This window comes from Sturnus vulgaris, unplaced genomic scaffold (assembly GCF_052056855.1).
Source record: "Sturnus vulgaris isolate bStuVul1 unplaced genomic scaffold, bStuVul1.hap1 Scaffold_298, whole genome shotgun sequence".
NCBI classification, from domain to species: Eukaryota; Metazoa; Chordata; class Aves; order Passeriformes; family Sturnidae; genus Sturnus; species Sturnus vulgaris.
The window spans coordinates 18,549-37,500 of record NW_028276372.1 but is presented as its reverse complement, the minus strand read 5'-3'; the positions used below and the strand labels follow the sequence as shown (position 1 = coordinate 37,500).

The following is an 18,952-nucleotide window of genomic DNA, read 5'->3' as shown; positions in this document are numbered from 1 at the left end:
CCCTAACCCTAACCCTAACCCAAATAACCCTAACCCTAACCCTGACCCTAACCCAACCCAAAACCAAATAACCCTAACCCTAACCCTAAACCAACTAGCCCTAACACTAACCATAAGCCTAACCTTTACCAAAATAACCCTAACCATAACCCTAACCCAACTAACCATAACCCTAAACCTAACCCTAACCCTAACCCTAACCCTAACCTTAGCCCAAATAACCCTAACCCTAACCCTAACCCTGACCCTAAACCTAACCCTAAACCAAATAACCCTAACCCTAACCCTAAACCAAATAGCCCTAACACTAACCATAAGCCTAACCTTTACCAAAATTACCCTAACCATAACCCAAACCCAACTAACCATAACCCTAACCCTAACCCTAACCCTAACCCTAACCCTAACCCTAACCCTAACCCTAGCCCAAATAACCCTAACCCTAACCCTAACCCTGACCCTAAACCTAACCCTAAACCAAATAACCCTAACCCTAACCCTAAACCAACTAGCCCTAACACTAACCATAAGCCTAACCTTTACCAAAATAACCCTAACCATAACCCAAACCCAACTAACCATAACCCTAACCCTAACCCTAACCCTAGCCCATATAACCCTAACCCTAACCCTAACCCTGACCCTAAACCTAACCCTAAACCAAATAACCCTAACCCTAACCCTAAACCAAATAGCCCTAACACTAACCCTAAGCCTAACCTTTACCAAAATAACCCTAACCATAACCCTAACCCAACTAACCATAGCCCTAACCCTAACCCTAACCCTAACCCTAACCCTAACCCAAATAACCCTAACCCTAACCCTAACCCTGACCCTAAACCCAACCCAAAACCCAAATAACCCTAACCCTAACCCTAAACCAACTAGCCCTAACACTAACCCTAAGCCTAACCTTTACCAAAATAACCCTAACCATAACCCTAACCCAACTAACCCTAACCCTAACCCTAACCCTAACCCTAACCCTAACCCTAACCCAAATAACCCTAACCCTAACCGAAATAACCCTAACCATAACCAACTAACCCTACCATAACGCAACTTACCCTAACCCTAACAGAAGTAGCCCTAACACTAACCCTAATAACCATAACCCTAACCCTAACCTAACTAACTCTAACCCTAACACAAACCCTAAACCTAACCCTAACCCTAACCCTAACCCTAACCCTAACCCTAACCCTAACCCTAACCCTAACCCTAGCCCAAATAACCCTAACCCTAACTCTGACCCTAAACCTAACCCTAAACGGCACATTTTGAGCAGCTTTTGGTTGAGACATTCATTGCTGGGAGACCAAGTGAACCTGCCTTTAATCCCTTGCAGGGATCAAGGGCCACTAAACCCTAATTCAGTCACTGTAACTGGATTTTTTTCTTGGCAGGACAGTCTGGTTGCATTTATTCCTTATTCCTAGGGGTATATCTCTCCCCCTACTTAGGTAACTAAAAGATGTCCTCCTTGAATAATGTGCTAAAAACAGCAGCCTCTGGTGTCTGGTGGACTTCGAGCTGACCAGCTTTTTCTCAAAAGTCAAATAACTAATTTAAATATGCAGAGGGGGATGCTAATTTTCAAGACAAAAAGTCCTCCTTGCATCAAAGCTGGGATCAGACAATAACAGAGAGGACTACTCTGCAGGGCCAGAGGAAACCGGAGAAGACTTATGAAAGGCTAGAGTGCTGAAGTACAGATTAAAGAAACGCTGATAAAAAGTAAAAATCCAAAGTAATATCTTCTTGATCAATGTCAAGACCTTTGCAGGCACCAACTGCACTGATTTATTACAGTATCAGAATTCATTCAGCCTCGGGGGGGTGCGTAAACACGACAGACATTTTCTTTGCTCTTTCATCAACTGCTGCAGTGAAGTCCGTTCACAGCATTGATTTCTGTCAAATATTTCGTTACTAGCCGGTTATCTGACAGCAAATTTCAACAAGAGTCACAGGAAAGGAGACTGTTGACCACACAATCCTGTAGCAAAGGTAACTGCTTCAAGAAAAAATCGTACAATCCTGAAATTTCAGGCCAGTGGGATAGAGTGAATATCCTGATATTTCAATTCCGAAGCTTACCTTAATGGTCTCGGGCTCCGGGGCTTGGAGGGGGGGTCGGTTCGGAAGGGCCGCCTCCGGAGGAGGGGATCCCGGGGGGAGTCAGGGGCCCGGGGAGGGGGGCGAGGCGGAGGGAGAGGAAAAAGAGGAAGATGAGGAGGAGGAAGAAGGGGGAGAGGGTTTGAGAGGAGGGGAAGCCCAAATCCGTGCTGTGTGCGGAGCTCCGACAGCACGCTGCAGCCTGCAGCTCAGTGTGAGCACGGGGCAGAGAAGGCGATTTCTGGGCATTCAATCACCCTGAGGCGGGCCCGGCACCGCCCCTGCAGCACCGTCCCCAGCACAGCTCGGTACCGCTCCGGGATCACCCGGCCCCGCCCCCGGTGCCGCCTGGGACCACTGGGGACCGCCCCTAAAGCACCGCCCCGGCCCCGCCCGGTCCCGTCCCCGGGACCTCCGTGCCCCGCCTCGCTAAGCCCCGGCTCCGCCCCGAGCCTGCCCGGGCTGCGCCGGGACCATCGCTGGCGGCCCCGCCCCTCTTCCCCGGGCCGAAGCGGGCTGAAGGAGATGTCCGCACGATTGGAAACGCCGCCGAAAATCGCACCCGTGGGATCGGTGTCGGCGTCGTGCGCAGGCATCCCACTAGAGCGAGCGGGCTCCTTGCTGTGCCCCCCTCCTTTTGCAGCCAGAGTTAGAAGGTCGGGGAGCGACACCCGAGCCGCCATCTTGGGAGAGGCACGCGCGCAGTACCGCGCTCTGCCCACAGGGTGGCGCTTGGGAGACAGGCAAGGGATGGAATCAAGGAGTGTCCCAATCCTTGAGGAAATCCCCCGGAATGAACGCCCCAAGAAACCCCGACCAGAACTGAGAAACCTCCTGCCTCTGTATGAGTGCAAAGGGTGTGCAAGGAGTGTGCAAATAGTGTGCATTAGCAATCGATCGGCAGGCATTGGAAATCGATCGCCGATCTAATCGATCGGCAGGCGCGATCAATCGATGGCCGATCTAATCGATCGGCAGGCGCGATCGATTGATCGCCGATATAATCGATCGGCAGGCATTAGCAATCGATCGCCGATCTAATCGATCGGCAGGCGCGATTAATCGATCGCCGATATAATCGATCGGCAGGCATTAGCAATCGATCGCCGATATAATCGATCGGCAGGCATTAGCAATCGATCGCCGATCTAATCGATCGGCAGGCATTAGCAATCGATCGCTGATCTAATCGATCGGCAGGCGCGATTAATCGATCGCCGATCTAATCGATCGGCAGGCATTAGCTATCGATCGCCGATATAATCGATCGGTAGTCGCGATCAATCGATCGCCGATCTAATCCGTAGGCATGCATTAGCTATCGATCACCGATCTGATTTTTCCCGCCATTTTTTATTGATTTTTTCCCCATTTCTCTCTGATATTTCCCCCCATTTTTCATGCATTTTTCCCCCATTTCTCACTGATTTTTTTCCCCGCAATTTTCTTGGATTTTTTCCCAAATTTTCCCCATTTCTCACTAATTTTTTCCCCCCATTTCTCAATGATTTTTTTTTCCCAATTTTTCAAATATTTTTTCCCCATTTCTCACCGATTTTTTTCCCCCATTTCTCACTGATTTTTCCCCCCCATTTCTCACTGATTTTTCCCCCATTTCTAACTGATTTTTTCCACCCATTTTTCATGGATTCTTTCCCCATTTTTCCCCCATTACTCACTGATTTTTTTCCCCCCATTTCTCACTGAATATTCCCCCATTTTTCATCGACTTTACCCCCATTTACCATTGATTTTTCACCCATTTCTCGCTGATTTTGTCCCCAATTTTCTCCCATTTCTCATGGATTTTTTCCCCATTTTTCCCCCATTACTCACTGATTTTTTTCCCCCCATTTCTCACTGAATATTCCCCCATTTTTCATCGACTTTACCCCCATTTACCATTGATTTTTCACCCATTTCTCGCTGATTTTGTCCCCAATTTCTCCCCATTTCTCATTGATTTTTTTCCCCTGTTTCTCACTGATTATTTCCCTCATTTTTCATGGATTTTTTCCCCCTTTTTCCCCGTTTCTCACTGATGATTTCCCCCATTTCCCCCCATTTCTCACTGATTTCCCCCCCCCCCCCATTTCTCACTGATTCTTTTTCCTCCATTTTTCATGGATTTTTCCACCCATTTTGCGTGGATTTTTTCCCGACTTTCCCCCCCATTTCTCACTGATTTTTGCCCCCATTTCTCTCGGATTTTTTCCAACATTTTTCATGCATTTTTCCGCCCATTAATCACTGATTTTTTCCCCATTTATCACTGATTTTTGCCCCATTTCTCAATGATTTTTTCCCCCATTTTTCATGCATTTTTCCCCCCATTTCTCACTGATTTATTCCCCATTTCTCTCGGATTTTTTCCCCAATTTTTCAAGCATTTTTTCCCGCAATTTTCCTGGATTTTTTCCTGATTTTTCCCCATTTCTCACTGATTTTTACCCCCCATTTCTCATTGATTTTTCCCCATTTCTCACTCGTTTTTTCCCCATTTCTCACTGATTTTCCCCCCATTTTTCACGCATTTTTCCCCCTATTTTTCGTGGATTTTTTTCCCCATTTTCCCCCGTCTCTCACAGATTTTTCCCCCCATTTCTCATGGATGTTTCCCCCAATTTTCATGGATATTTCCCCATTTTCCCCCCCATTTCTCACTGATTTTTGGCCCCATTTCTCTCTAAATTTTCCCCCCATTTTTCCTGCATTTCCCCCCCCATTTCTGATTTTTGCCCCAATTTTTCATGCATTTTTTCCCGCAATTTTCCTGGATTTTTCCCGATTTTTCTCCATTTCTCCCTGATTTTTTCCCCATTTTTCAATGATTTTTTCCCCATTTCTCACTGATATTTACGACCCATTTCTAACTGATTTTTCCCCATTTCTCACTCGTTTTTTCCCCATTTCTCACTCGTTTTTTCCCCATTTCTCACTCGTTTTTTCCCCATTTCTCAATGATTTTTTCCCCATTTCTCACTGATATTTACGACCCATTTCTGACTGATTTTCCCCATTTCTCACTGATTTTTTCCGCCATTTTTCAAGCATTTTTTCCCGCATTTTTCCGGGATTTTTTTCCTGATTTTTCCCCATTTCTCACTGATTTTTTCCCAATTTCTCACTGATTTCCCCCCCATTTTTCATGGATTTTTCCCCCTATTTTTCGTGGATTTTTTCCCCATTTTTCCCCGTCTCTCACAGATTTTCCCCCCCATTTCTCATGGATGTTTCCCCCAATTTTCACAGACAGAGAAGGGAGAGAGTTCCAAGCACCAGAGTCCCCACCCGTCATAAAATCCTCTCAATGAATGCCTCAAAAAAACCCCGACCCAAACTAAAAATGCCCTGCCTCTGACCAAATGAAAAAAAAAACCTTTTATATATATAAATCATCTATTTTTTAATATTTAATTTATAGTCATAATCTATACCTATTTCATATATTCAATTTAATTGCTATTCTATTTATCATATATACAATATTATTTTATTATTCATTATATACATATATTTATATTACTAATATTATTTCTATTTTATCTATATCCATATATATTTGTAGGTTCATAGTTTTTAATATTTCTTTAAAAGCTCTGCCTCTAACCAAATAGAAACAAAAAACTCGATTATTTTAAATTATATTTGAATATATTTTTCTATTTAGTTTTCATATTTATATCTGTAGATTTATATGTCTTTATTGTGTATTCTATATTTATATACTATTTAATGTAGTTTTTACTAGTATATTAATATACTAGATGCTATTTACATTCTATTATAACATACTATTTAATAGAACATATTAAAATCGATAAATTATTTATATTACATACTACATATATGTATTTTATATTTCTATATATTTATCTATGTTTATAATTACATATATTTATATATGCATATATAGTTATCATTTTATGTCAGTATCTATTTTTGCATATTTGTATATTTTTGCCTATATTATTTTCAAAAAACCCTCCTCTAACCAAATAAAAACCAATAAAACATTCCTTTTAAAGTCTGAATATTTATATATTTCTATTTTCATAACATAATATAATGTAATGTAATATATTTATATATTGGTTTCTTATATTTGCTTCTATATTTTTATTCTTTATCTTTTCTATTTACAGTATCTATAAAAAAACCCTACCTCTATCCAAACACAAGCCAATAAAACATTCCTTTTAGACTATATTTAGCTATTTTTTAAGGTTCTGTTTTTCATGCATTCTACACCCACCCCTCCCTCTCAATGTTCTGGCACCCACCATGACCCCCCGCCATGCCCGACTCACCTGCTCCTCCAGCGCAGCCCGGCTCCCTCTCCCAGGGACCTTGGGTGCCCCAAACCACGTCGGAGCCCCCCTCAGCCTTTTTTCCTCACCCCAAAGAAGGCACAGAACGACTCCTTTAATGAAGTTGTTTTAACAATTGTAAGGCTAGAGCTTTTGGTATCCACTGCTTGCCATCCCTTGTAAACCAATTTTTTTCTTCTTTCTTCTGCAGCTTAATAAACCTCTTTTTTTCCCCATAGTTTTCCAAATGCATGTATTACCGCATATGCATATTTAGAATCAGTAAATATATTTAATGTCTTGTCCTGCTATAATTCACAGGCTCTCACAAGCGTGTGCAGCTCTGCTGTCTGAGCTGACCAGGTGGCTGGTAACCTCCCCCCTTCCTTTAATTGCTTTCCATTCACGATAGAGTATCCTGTAAATCATGAAGAATGGGGGGAAAAATCAGTGAGAAATGGGGAAAAAAATCCCTGAAGAATGGGGGGAAAAATCAGTGAGAAATGGGGAAAAAATCCATGAAAAATGGGGGAACAAATCTGTGAGCAACGGGGAAACGTGGGGAAAAGTTAATTGAGAAATGGGGAAAAAAATCCCTGAAGAATGGGGAAAAAAATCAGTGAGAAATGGGGAAAAATGGGTAAAAAATCAGTGCGAAATGGGGGGGGGGGGGGGGGAGGAAATCAATGAGAAATCGGGGAAAAACATAAGTAAGAAACGGGGGGGAAAAATCCATGAAAAATGGGGAAAAATCAGTGGGAAATGGGGATAAATCTGGAAAAAATCCATGAAAAATGGGGGAAAATATCAGTGAGAAATGGGGGAAAATGGGGAAAAAGTCAGTGAGAAATGGGGAAAAATCAGTGAAAAACGGGGGGAAAACTCCATGAAGAATGGGGAAAAAAATCAGTGAGAAATGGGGAAAAAAATCCCTGAAAAATCGGGGAAAATATCAGTGAGAAATGGGAAAAAATGGGGAAAAAAATCATTGATAAATCGGGGGAAAAATCAGTGTGAAAGGGGGGGAAAAATCGGGATCGGGGACGTGGACCGGGACTGGGATCGGGGACCGGGACGGGGAAATGGGACAGGGACCGGGATCGCGGACGGGGACCTGGGACAGGGACCGGAACCGGGATCGGGGACGGGGACTGGAGACAGGGACCGGGACCGGGATTGGGGACTGGGACCAGGACCGTGATCGGGTTCCGGGACGGGGAACTGGGACTGGGACCAGGATCGGGGACCGGAACCGGGGACTGGGACCGGGACCAGGACTGGGGACGGGGACTGGGGACAGTGACCGGGACTGCAATCGGCACCGCCCCCAGAACCGCTCCCGGAACCGCTCCCCGGGCTACCCCGGCACGGCGACCGGGAACGCCCCCGGCACCGCCCCGGCACCGCCCCCGGTGCCGCCCCCGGGCACTGCCCCGGCACCGCCCCGGGTAGCGCCCCCGGCACCGCCCCCGGGGCGGGCCGCCGAACGCACGCGATGACGCGCGGGGGGCGGGACGGCGCGGGGCGGTGACGCGCTTCATGCCAGGAGCAGGGCCCGGGTGCGACGAAGACGGGAGCGGGCCGACCCGATACCGCGCGGGGCCGCGGGCCCGGCGGAGCCCGGCCCGCTGGGTAGGGGCCGCCAATGGCACCGGGGCTTCTGCTTCGGCTTCTGTCCGTGTCGGCGGGGAGGCCCCAGCCAGCGGTACCCCTCTCCCTCGGCGACACGGGCGTGGAACTCGGCATCGGGCGCTGCATCGCCGCGGACAGCAGGGGGCGCACGGGTACCGATACTGCCATGGGGCCCGGCGCTGCTCTCCTGCTCCGCCGCCAGGCGGCGCTGCGCTGCCGTCCTGCCGCGCCTCCGGGCACGCTCGGTTTCCTCGGGACCCTCGGGACCGGCCGGGACGCGGGGACTGCCCGTGCGGACCCGGGGACCCCGGGCCCCGCCTGTCCCGCCGCTGCGGAGGCGGGGGATGCTTTATGGGACTGCCCGAGCTGGCAGTGCCGGGTCTGGGGCGTTGGGGCGCGCCTTGGGGGGCTGCGGGTGCGCTCGTTTCCTCTTCTGCATGGCCTTCTGTGTGAGCATCTCTCGTTGCGACTGCTCTTGGAGAGTCAAACCCCTCCTCCTAAGTGGTCTCAGGAGCCTGGCAGGGTGAGTTTTGTTTCACAGGGGAAAGGGCCACTGGTCGTGTCCAGAGACCTGTGCACCCAGCCAGGTTTCTGCCTGATAAAATTCCAAATGGATGAGGATTTCTCCCAGCCCCAAGCTGCCCCCACCTGTAACCCTGGCTGCCTTTGGGGTGCCCAAAGCCTCCTCTGTGCAGATCTCAGGAACCTGGGAGGGGTGAACAATGTTGCACAGGGAAAAACCCCACAGATTTTATCTCCGGGCCTGGGGCCAGGAGCAGGCATTTGCGTGCTATAATTCCAGAAGGAGCACGGTGTCTCCCAGACCCAAGCCGCATCCAGCTGTGACCCAGCTGCTCTTGGAGTGCCAAAAGCCTCCTCGTAGCTGATCTCGGGAACCCTGGAAGGGTGAGTTTGGTTTCACAGGGAAAAGGCCTCCGTTTGTGTCCAGAGATCAAATAAGGGACTCTGCTTTTCCTCTAGTTCTCCTTCCTGTTTTCACCTGGGCTAGAAGGATGGGCATGGCCTGTATTTCTCATATCAAAGTGATGTTACTAAATTTGTCCAGAAGTTCTGATTGTTATTTTTATTAGTAGTAGTAATTTTCTGATAGAAAACACTCTCATTTTGCCTTTCCCACGTTGTTTCCAGGTGCTGCCCAGGATGGACATCTGTGGTCTCAGACCGTGATTCCCGAGGAGCAAGGAAAGCCTTTTCCTCACCTGCACAGTTCAGGTGGATGGGACAGAATTGGTGTGGCCTGACAAGGCAGGAAAAGCTGTCTGTGTTCTGGAGTGCCTTGAAAGCTTTCTCCGTCAGGTTTGGAAGGGGTTTCTCTTTGGGATTTCTTGTGATGCAGCACCACGGGTATCCCTTTGTGCCAAGTCCAGTGCTAAAGGATTGAAGAACTGACAAGTGGGGTCTGGGATGAAAATGCCGCTAATAAAATTAAGCAAAGAATACAATAAGAGAAATGAGCATCCTTTTAATGTCTGAAATAGTTAGGAATAAAAATGCTGGAAAAGGGCACTCTGAATTGGTGTCACTTGTCATGGATAAAACCCCAGAGTGAGGAATCAGAGCAGAAGTTGAGAGCTGGAATCCTTCTGCAGTCGACTTAATTTTCTTTTCCTCCTCTCTTTCAGGACAGGAAGAATCACGACTCTCCTGGCATCTTTGCCAAGAGCTGTGGTGTTTGATCAGCCAAAGCCCAGAGGCTTCAGCACCAGAGGTCTGAGCCTGGAGGGCTCCTGGTGCTGCCCGTGCTGTGGGCTATGTCAGAGGATGCAGGGTTCCTCTTTGCCTCCCTGCTGGGATTAACTGCCATGGGAATGTGGGATCTGGGTGAAACTCCAGCTCTCCTGGTGTTCAGGGGAGCAAGGTCTGAGGGACTCCTCTCTGGGGATGTGCGGTGAAGGACTGAATAGTGTGGAAGGAGAGTATTTATAAACTGTATCACTGTTTCTCCCAAAATTGGGGTGGAGCAGTGATGGGGGTGGTTGGGTTTGGTCTGGGCCTGTTATTCTTTGTGCAATTTTTAAATTCTCTTGTATGATTTACTGTCCGGTATCTTTCTAACAAAAGCTGACATAAATTTAGATTAAGGATTAGAACTTGGGTCCATTCATTGCAAACATTTGACAAGGCTGGAGGACTGGGGGTGGTGACTGCTCTCAGGAAAGGTTACTTATTAATACTGTGTCAGATTTCCCGCAGTGACTGTCAGGCCTGCATGGCTGTGAGTTCGTGCTCTTCTCACTGGGGAAATAAGTTCAGCAAAATTAGAAATGTTAGAAAAATCCAGCCAAAAATTCCACCTCTGTACCCTCTAAGTTTTCCCAGTTTTTCCCAGCTAGGAGCTGCACAGAAGTCAGGCAGGGGAAGTGACAACAGGGAACAGCTGAAAAATTCAAAGGCACAAAGAGGAAAGGGGAAAGGTTTCAGAAAACAATTCTATGGTCTAAGAATAATTTCTGATTCCCTACTGAGAAGAACACGAACTCACAGCCATTCAGGCCTGACAGTCCCCTGCAGTGAGAGCTCAGCACACATCCACAGAGGCAAGTCCAGCATCTTAAATGAAAAAATAAAAATAAAAACCAGAAGAAAAAGGTGATTTCTTCTGCTTCAGAGTTATTTCAAGTTCTTAAAGCCCAAGCAACATTTGCTCTTGATTTTGGTTGGGTGAATCATGAGCAGTGGGCACGGGTCATGCCATTCATTGAGCAGAAAACCCGGGGTCATTTAGAGGGGACACAAGAACTGTTTGTGTAGCGACCTCGGGCTGCAGAGGGGCAGGAGAAAGGCCAAGGGAGCTCCCTGGGGCCACCAGGGCCTGTGGGGAACAGAATGGACGCTTGGATGACCAGTGGAGGTGAGGAGTGGATCTGAGTTCATCTACAGGGAAATAAGGAGGGGATACTCTGGAGTGAAAAGCTGAGGTGATGAGTTCACCCACCTGGGCACGAGTTGTGTTTGCACAAAGTGGGAACAGAGGTGAAGGTCAATCCAAAGTCGATCCTGCTTGACCTCTGAATTCCAGGATAAGTTTTACAAGCTGCCAAATGAGGGAGTAAAAATACACAAAAATGAAACCGAGAGCATTCATGAGGTTCCTGGGAGTCCATTACACTGTTGTCATAGAATTCTTAATGAGTTTTGAGCTTTTAATGACAACAATTCAGTACTTTCTTTGGATTATTCACTGTGTAGGATTTGGGGTTTATCTGGATTTTAAAGGCGTCGTGGTGGCCCTGACACTGCTCAGGAGCTGGTAGGAAAAGCAGGGTCAGAGCTCCTGGCAGGCACAGGGTGTTTTTCCCAGAGTGGACTGTGGAGGAATTGTTTGGGCCTTGGATTGTCCCTCTGGGTGATGCCAGTTGCTGTGATTTGTGTAATTCCATACATTTAACTCCCAATACTTCCCAGCCCAGGAGCTTGAGCTGACAGGGCAGCACACAGATTGTTCTCTGTGCTGTGCCCCGATTTGGGGTTGGCTGTCAGCTTTGCTAGCTCCCGTGAATTATGCCCATAGCCCCGAATTCCCTGCTCAATTCCCACTGCCATAACCTCACAGCGCCTCATGGAGTGGGGATATACTGTGGCAGGAAGCTCAGCAGCATCGGCACAGGGGACAGGTGTATATTCCAAAGAATTTGCTGTTTCAAACCCTCATCCCCCAGCCCCGCCGATGTCCCTGGGGGGCACTTGACAGAGTTACCTGGATTTCAGCTGATTTCACCCCCCCGAGCTCGGGCTCCAGGTGATCTTTTCAAGCAGGAGAAGGCAGGGGCCGGAGGCGCTCGTGGCCCGTGCCGAGGCAGTCCCTGGGGCCACGAGAGGACATCTCTCCCTGCAGAATTTCAGTTCTTTCCAGAGCCTCAGCAGTGACAGAGGACAAAGAGGAAGATGAGGAGGAGGAAGAAGGGGGAGAGGGTTTGAGAGGAGGGGAAGCCCAAATCCGTGCTGTGTGCGGAGCTCCGACAGCACGCTGCAGCCCGCAGCTCAGTGTGAGCACGGGGCAGAGGAGGCGATTTCTGGGCATTCAATCACCCTGAGGCGGGCCCGGCACCGCCCCTGCAGCACCGTCCCCAACACAGCTCGGTACCGCTCCGGGATCACCCGGCCCCGCCCCCGGTGCCGCCCGGGACCACTGGGGACCGCCCCTAAAGCACCGCCCCGGCCCCGCCCGGTCCCGTCCCCGGGACCTCCGTGCCCCGCCTCGCCAAGCCCCGGCTCCGCCCCGAGCCTGCCCGGGCTGCGCCGGGACCATCGCTGGCGGCCCCGCCCCTCTTCCCCGGGCCGAAGCGGGCTGAAGGAGATGTCCGCACGATTGGAAACGCCGCCGAAAATCGCACCCGTGGGATCGGTGTCGGCGTCGTGCGCAGGCATCCCACTAGAGCGAGCGGGCTCCTTGCTGTGCCACCCTCCTTTTGCAGCCAGAGTTAGAAGGTCGGGGAGCGACACCCGAGCCGCCATCTTGGGAGAGGCAGGCGCGCAGTACCGCGCTCTGCCCACAGGGTGGCGCTTGGGAGACAGGCAAGGGATGGAATCAAGGAGTGTCCCAATCCTTGAGGAAATCCCCCTGAATGAACGCCCCAAAAAACCCCGACCAGAACTGACAAACCTCCTGCCTCTGTATGAGTGCAAAGGGTGTGCAAGGAGTGTGCAAATAGTGTGCATTAGCAATCGATCGGCAGGCATTGGAAATCGATCGCCGATCTAATCGATCGGCAGGCGCGATCAATCGATCGCCGATCTAATCGATCGGCAGGCATTAGCAATCGATCGCCGATCTAATCGATCGGCAGGCGCGATCAATCGATCGCCGATCTAATCGATCGGCAGGCATTAGCAATCGATCGCCGATCTAATCGATCGGCAGGCGCGATCAATCGATCGCCGAGCTAATCGATCGGCAGGCATTGGAAATCGATCGCCGAGCTAATCGATCGGCAGGCATTGGAAATCGATCGCCGATCTAATCGATCGGCAGGCGCGAGCAATCGATCGCCGATCTAATCGATCGGCAGGCATTAGCAATCGATCGCCGATCTAATCGATCGGCAGGCGCGATCAATCGATCGCCGATCTAATCGATCGGCAGGCATTAGCAATCGATCGCCGATCTAATCGATCGGCAGGCACGATCAATCGATCGCCGATCTAATCGATCGGCAGGCGCGATCAATCGATCGCCGATCTAATCGATCGGCAGGCATTAGCAATCGATCGCCGATCTAATCGATCGGCAGGCATTAGCAATCGATCGCCGATATAATCGATCGGCAGGCGCGATCAATCGATCGCTGATCTAATCCATAGGCACGCATTAGCTATCGATCGCCGATCTGATTTTTCCCGCCATTTCTCAATGATTTTTTCCCCCATTTCTCACTGATTTTTCCCCAATTTTTCATGCATTTTTTCCCGCAATTTTCGTGGATTTTTTCCCATATTTTCCCCATTTCTCACTGATTTTTTTCCCCCATTTCTCAATGATTTGTTTCCCCAATTTATCAAAGATTTTTTTTCCCCATTTCACCATGATGTTTCCCCCATTTCTCACTGATTTTTTCCCCCATTTCTCACTGATTTTTTCCCCCCATTTTTCCATGGATATTTCCCGATTTTCCCCCCCATTGCTCACTGATTTTTGCCCCCATTTCTCTCTGAATTTTCCCCCCATTTTCCATGCATTTTTCCCCCCATTAATCACTGATTTTTTTCCCCATTTATCACTGATATTTGCCCCCATTTCTCTCTGAATTTTTCCTTCCATTTTTCATGCATTTTTCCGCCCATTAATCACTGATTTTCTCCCCATTTATCACTGATTATTGCCCCCATTTTTCACTTATTTTTTCCCCACAGCATCGGCCACCACAGCACGAGCGACAACAGCTCGCTCTGTTCCCGCCATTGCCCATGGATTGTTTCCCTGTTTTCCATGGATTTTTTCCCCATTTCTCACTGATCCCCCCCCCCCCCCCCATTTCTCACTGAATATTCCCCCATTTTTCATCGACTTTTCCCCCATTTCTCACTGATTTTTTCCCCATTTCTCAATTATTTTTTCCCCCACTTTTCCCCGTTTCTCACTGATTTATTCCCCCATTTTTCATGGATTTTTTTTCCCCCATTTCTCACTGATTTTTTTCCCCGTTTTTCAAAGATTCCCTCCCCGTTTTTCACTGATTTTTCTCCATTTCTCACTGATTTTCCCACCATTTTTCATGTGGTTTTTTTCCATTTCTCACTGATGTTTTACCCCATTCTTATTACCATTCTCATAGCTCTATTTTATATTTATACATATTCTTATATTTGCATTAGTTCTGTTATACACTAGATTTTTCATAGATATTTGCTACTTAGATTTCATTATATTTTACATGTATACCAATCTATTTCTATTCTTTATATTTTATTTTTATATTAGCTATAAAAACCGTGCCTCTACCCAAATAAAAAGCATTTAAACATTCCTTTTAGACTATATTTAGCTATTTTTTATGGTTCTGTTTTTCATGCATTCTACACCCACCCCTCCCTGTCAATGTTCTGGCACCCAGCATGACCCCCCCCCCCCCCCCCCATGCCCGACTCACCTGCTCCTCCAGCGCAGCCCGGCTCCCTTTCCCAGGGACCTTGGGGTGCCCCAAACCACGTCGGAGCCCCCAGTCTCCACACCCTCCCCCTCCGTAGGGAACGGGAATGGGATGGGGAGCACACAGGACAAGAAAGGAACACAAAAGACACACTGGACAGAGAGAAGAAAAGGGCTGGAAGCTGGATATGAGGATGAAAGTGGAGCAGCAACAAACCTCAGGACTCTTGACTAGAGAGTGTGGCTGCTGAACGTCTCAAAAAAAACCCCCAGCTCCAACACAACATGCTGTGCTCACGGCTCGGCCTGGGACTCATCAGTGAACATCTCTCTCTTGCCAGGGCCATAAAGCCCCCGAGAAAACACGAGGTGAGGTTGATGTGCTCCGGCTTTGCTCCTGCTCAGCCCTAACCCCAGCCCCTGCTGCCAGTGAGCACCCTGATCTCTGAACCTCTTCTCAGCTTGTTTGTACGCTTCCAAATTCCTTCCTCTTTCTTCAAGCTTCATCTGTTTCCTGGCATTGGGAGAATGACAAGTGTTTAGCACAGCGCAATGAATACAACAGTCTCATTTTCAGAAGACACAACTGAACGAGAACCGACAGCAGCACTGCTTCGAGACAATCTGGGCACACGTTTCCCTTCCAGCAATCTGAGTGTTCTTTTGTGTCACGCCTGAAATCCTGAAAATGGTTTTTTGAGAAAAATTATCCATAACTAGAAAACAATCAAACCAAATAAATAGAACCCCTAGGATATAATAACAGCCCATATACTACAACACTCCAATTCTAATATTAATAAGAAAACAGAAATTAGCTACACAGCATTACCTCAAACAAACACTACATACTGGCAAGAATCAAAACCACCACAAAATAATTCAAAAACTACCCTATGCCTTATGCTACAGGCTAGAACGCCATCGGCAAACCTTATCAAGGTATCCTTTAAAAACAACGCCCCACCAAAAACAAAAACAACACAAAACGCCATTCAAGAACTCCCTTATCAACACCTGAATGAAAAAACATGGCATTAGATAAATAGACCATAGCCCTTAGCATACACCATCTACAAACAAAATAAAGCTATACCATACATCCTCGAAAACCACCTTCAAAGCACGACATTAGAAAAACAAAACTTCCCAGAATTAAAAGCTGTATCTAACAAAAGCCGTCTGATAAAATTAACAACCAAGCCCCCACCATCAGAGCTGCCCCTACTAAACTCCCCATCGTACATATGAAAAATCAGTTTTAAAAACCTACTTCAATTCATTCTGCCTCAAATACAAAGCCATCCAGAAAGTTACCTTCACTCAAAAACAAAAGCGCACGTAGTAAATAACATTAAAAAATAAATCAGCACACTACACACCACAAGCATAAAATATTGAATTAAAACCAAAAATACCCCTATTCATTAAAGAGCCCAGCCGCAAGCTATATTTAACTATAACTTCGTGCAAACGTACACATATCATTAAAATAGATTTCTTTCAGAATACAACTGATGATCTAAAATAGTAAAATGTCCGAGAACGATATTATAATAGGATATCCTCGATCATCCTCCCGCAAATTCTCTCCACTGTATTGTCCGACACACACCGGAAAAAAAATCCAGTTTTTACTTTTTTCAGCTAACTTCTCATTTATTAGCTGAGAGGAATGTTGAATTTGTCTTTACAAATGAGCTGTGGATCAGCCTGTAGATAAGGCTAGCACTGAGAGATAAAAGAAACAATGGGATGGATTCCACTGATTGATGAATGGAAAGAGATAGTTGCCTTTACAAACAAACTGCAGGGCTGCTGATAAATGAAATTGGATATCGAAAGATGAAAGAAGCAACGGGGGGAAACTATGAATTCTATAAGAATTAAAAATTAAAAGGGAGGGTTATACATTAGAGGGGAATTTCAGGTATCAGGCGTTCCGGGAAGTCTGTGCCTCTCAAGTACCTCAGCCAATGGGAAAAGAGAGAGGGAAATGCGGCCGGGAAAATAGGATAAAAAGGAGGCTGCGTCCTCCAAAAATTTGAGAGATCCCAGGGGAATGTCCCATGGCCTCTCCCTTTATTCGAATAAAGCAAAAAGGACTCCTCCGTTTCCTTTTTGGACATAAACCGCTGGTGTTTGTGGATTAATTTTCCTGACATTTAGCAACATATTGTTTAAAAAAAAAAAAAAAAAAAAAAATAAGTGATCCAGAAGAGGGCAACATTGACAGCCATTCCAAGACAGGATGAACAAATGCTTTCACATTGACAGAGGATGCTGCGATGTTCTGAGAACAGAAGATAGAATAAAATAAAGGAAGGTGATGTTACAAGACAGAAAAGGGTAAAATAAAAGGAGTACCTGAGACTGGGGGGCGGGGGGGAAGAAAATGGGGAAATATTAATTGCTACACACTAGGTACAAATGCTTTTTACAAGTAATTTATGAGAAGCAAGCTAAAAGCGTCTTACTGCTGCTAGTGATATCATGCTCCAAGCTCTGCTAATAATTCCTATTTCTAGCAATAGTTAAATTGAACTCACTACATTCCAACTATTTTTCTGCTTGTTTAGATGGCAGATCCGTTTGGAACACACCTTAGTATAGCAAATTCTATGCCCAGGTAGGGACCTCTCAGTTCTTCCATAAAACATTTTCTTCTGCATTATGGCAAGCCTTTGTTTTAGCTTGACAGCTTTCTTGAAACTTCAATTTACGCATGTATCCAAAGACATTTGCAATTCCAGAAATCGGTAGGCACATAATATGGAAAGTAAATAACATTCTCGAGAGGGAGTTGCTTTGTTACTGAGGGGATGAAAAGCAAGGCTAGAGCTAGTAGAACTACCCAAGAAATTGGACTTAACGCAGCTTTTACAAGGCTCAAAGTAGCCATACCGAGATGTTTGAGCTAAAAGCCCCAGTTACCAGACTTACAGGCCTAATAGTTATCACCACACCACATTCCCTGGTTGCAGTATTTTTAACAGCAGTGCAGAACGCTACTGAAAATTATTTTTAGGTTGAATTGTTCTCTCCCCTCACTGCCTGTGTAGCTGTTAGAGGCTTCCAGGAGGCTGGGGAAGCAGACTGCTGGTTTCACTTCCAGACAGGTCACTTCCGTGGTCTGCTGGAGGGCACTTTGAAGCCCGTGTCCTTTTCTTGCTCTATTGTATCTGACAACTTTCCTCCCCCACGTCTGTTTTTTAGCGGGCAGCATTTTTGGAGGGCCAGTCAAAGACCTCAGGCTCCGAGAGAATTCGTCTGCTTTGCTCTGTTTATGTGTGCAACAGATGGGAGCAGCAACTAAGTCAAGTAGTAACTTCTGAGCTGCCCAGTTATCAGTAAACCAAAATATTCTTTTGTGACTCTCGCCAGACGAACATATCATCCTATCCGAGTCACACACTGCCCCTCTGGCATTTTCCAGTCAGACAAAGAATTCCTGGCTCCTTCCTTGCATGAACCTCAGCTCTCCACCTTGTTCCAGAAAGAGTTCTAGATCCAAGGCCCAGTGAGCCAGCTACCCTTTGCTGCCCTGAGCAGTATGGAAACAGCCAAGCCCCAGCCCTGCAGCCCTGCCTAACTCGCCTTTGCCTCCCAAACCTGAACCTTTTCCTTGGCTGTGGCATCCTCACTCATGCAATCCTGAAGACAAAAATCTGATTTGGCAGGTGAGGCCGTTTCTAACGCAAAAGCTTCACCAAGGTTTCTCTCCCAACTTCAGCCTTAAACAGTCCTGTCCTCCTCAGACAGCCCCCACCTCCAGCCTTTAGCTGTAAATACTTACTGGTTTATAGCTAATGCTTGCCACCCCTCAAAATTAAGTCTTTTGATATGCATTTACATCCCTCCCTAACCGTGTCCTCATCACCCTTCCCAAACTCAGCCTCATCTCCAGGCCTAGAACCTCTCCCTAGGTGAGGGACTGTCCTCGGGTAGGAGTGCTGACAGACCTGTGCATGAGCCCAGCTGCATAGCCCGTGCTAATCCCAGCCCAGCTCTAGCCTTTAAACCCACTGGGGCTTTGGTACTGGAGGCCCAGTTACAGTAACCCCTGTGGCCGTTCCGCTTCCAGGCCATCTGTGAGTTGTGATCCCCCACCCTACACCACTTTGGTGAGAAATGCATTCCTTTCTTACAATAAAGTTTTCATTTTATGTCTAAATTCAAGCATTCCGAGAAAACGTGTAGCAATTATATCAAGACAGACATGACAGGCACCAACATTAGTCTTTCATTACACACTTTTCATGCCTTCTCTCCACAGATTTCT

At 47.1% G+C, this 18,952-nt stretch overlaps 2 long non-coding RNA genes across 2 annotated transcripts; one reads left to right on the top strand and one right to left on the bottom strand.

The window, feature by feature from the left end:
• Positions 1-9,132: 9,132 nt before the first annotated feature.
• Positions 9,133-12,208, bottom strand: LOC148217779 (uncharacterized). Its single transcript, XR_015800760.1, has 3 exons — positions 11,782-12,208; positions 11,020-11,118; positions 9,133-9,500 (listed from the first exon to the last, which is right to left on the bottom strand). It is a non-coding gene; the product is annotated as an uncharacterized LOC148217779 (long non-coding RNA).
• LOC148217780 (uncharacterized) lies at positions 9,240-10,677 on the top strand. The gene is made up of 2 exons (XR_015800759.1): positions 9,240-9,380; positions 9,707-10,677. It is a non-coding gene; the product is annotated as an uncharacterized LOC148217780 (long non-coding RNA).
• Positions 12,209-18,952: the final 6,744 nt, after the last annotated feature.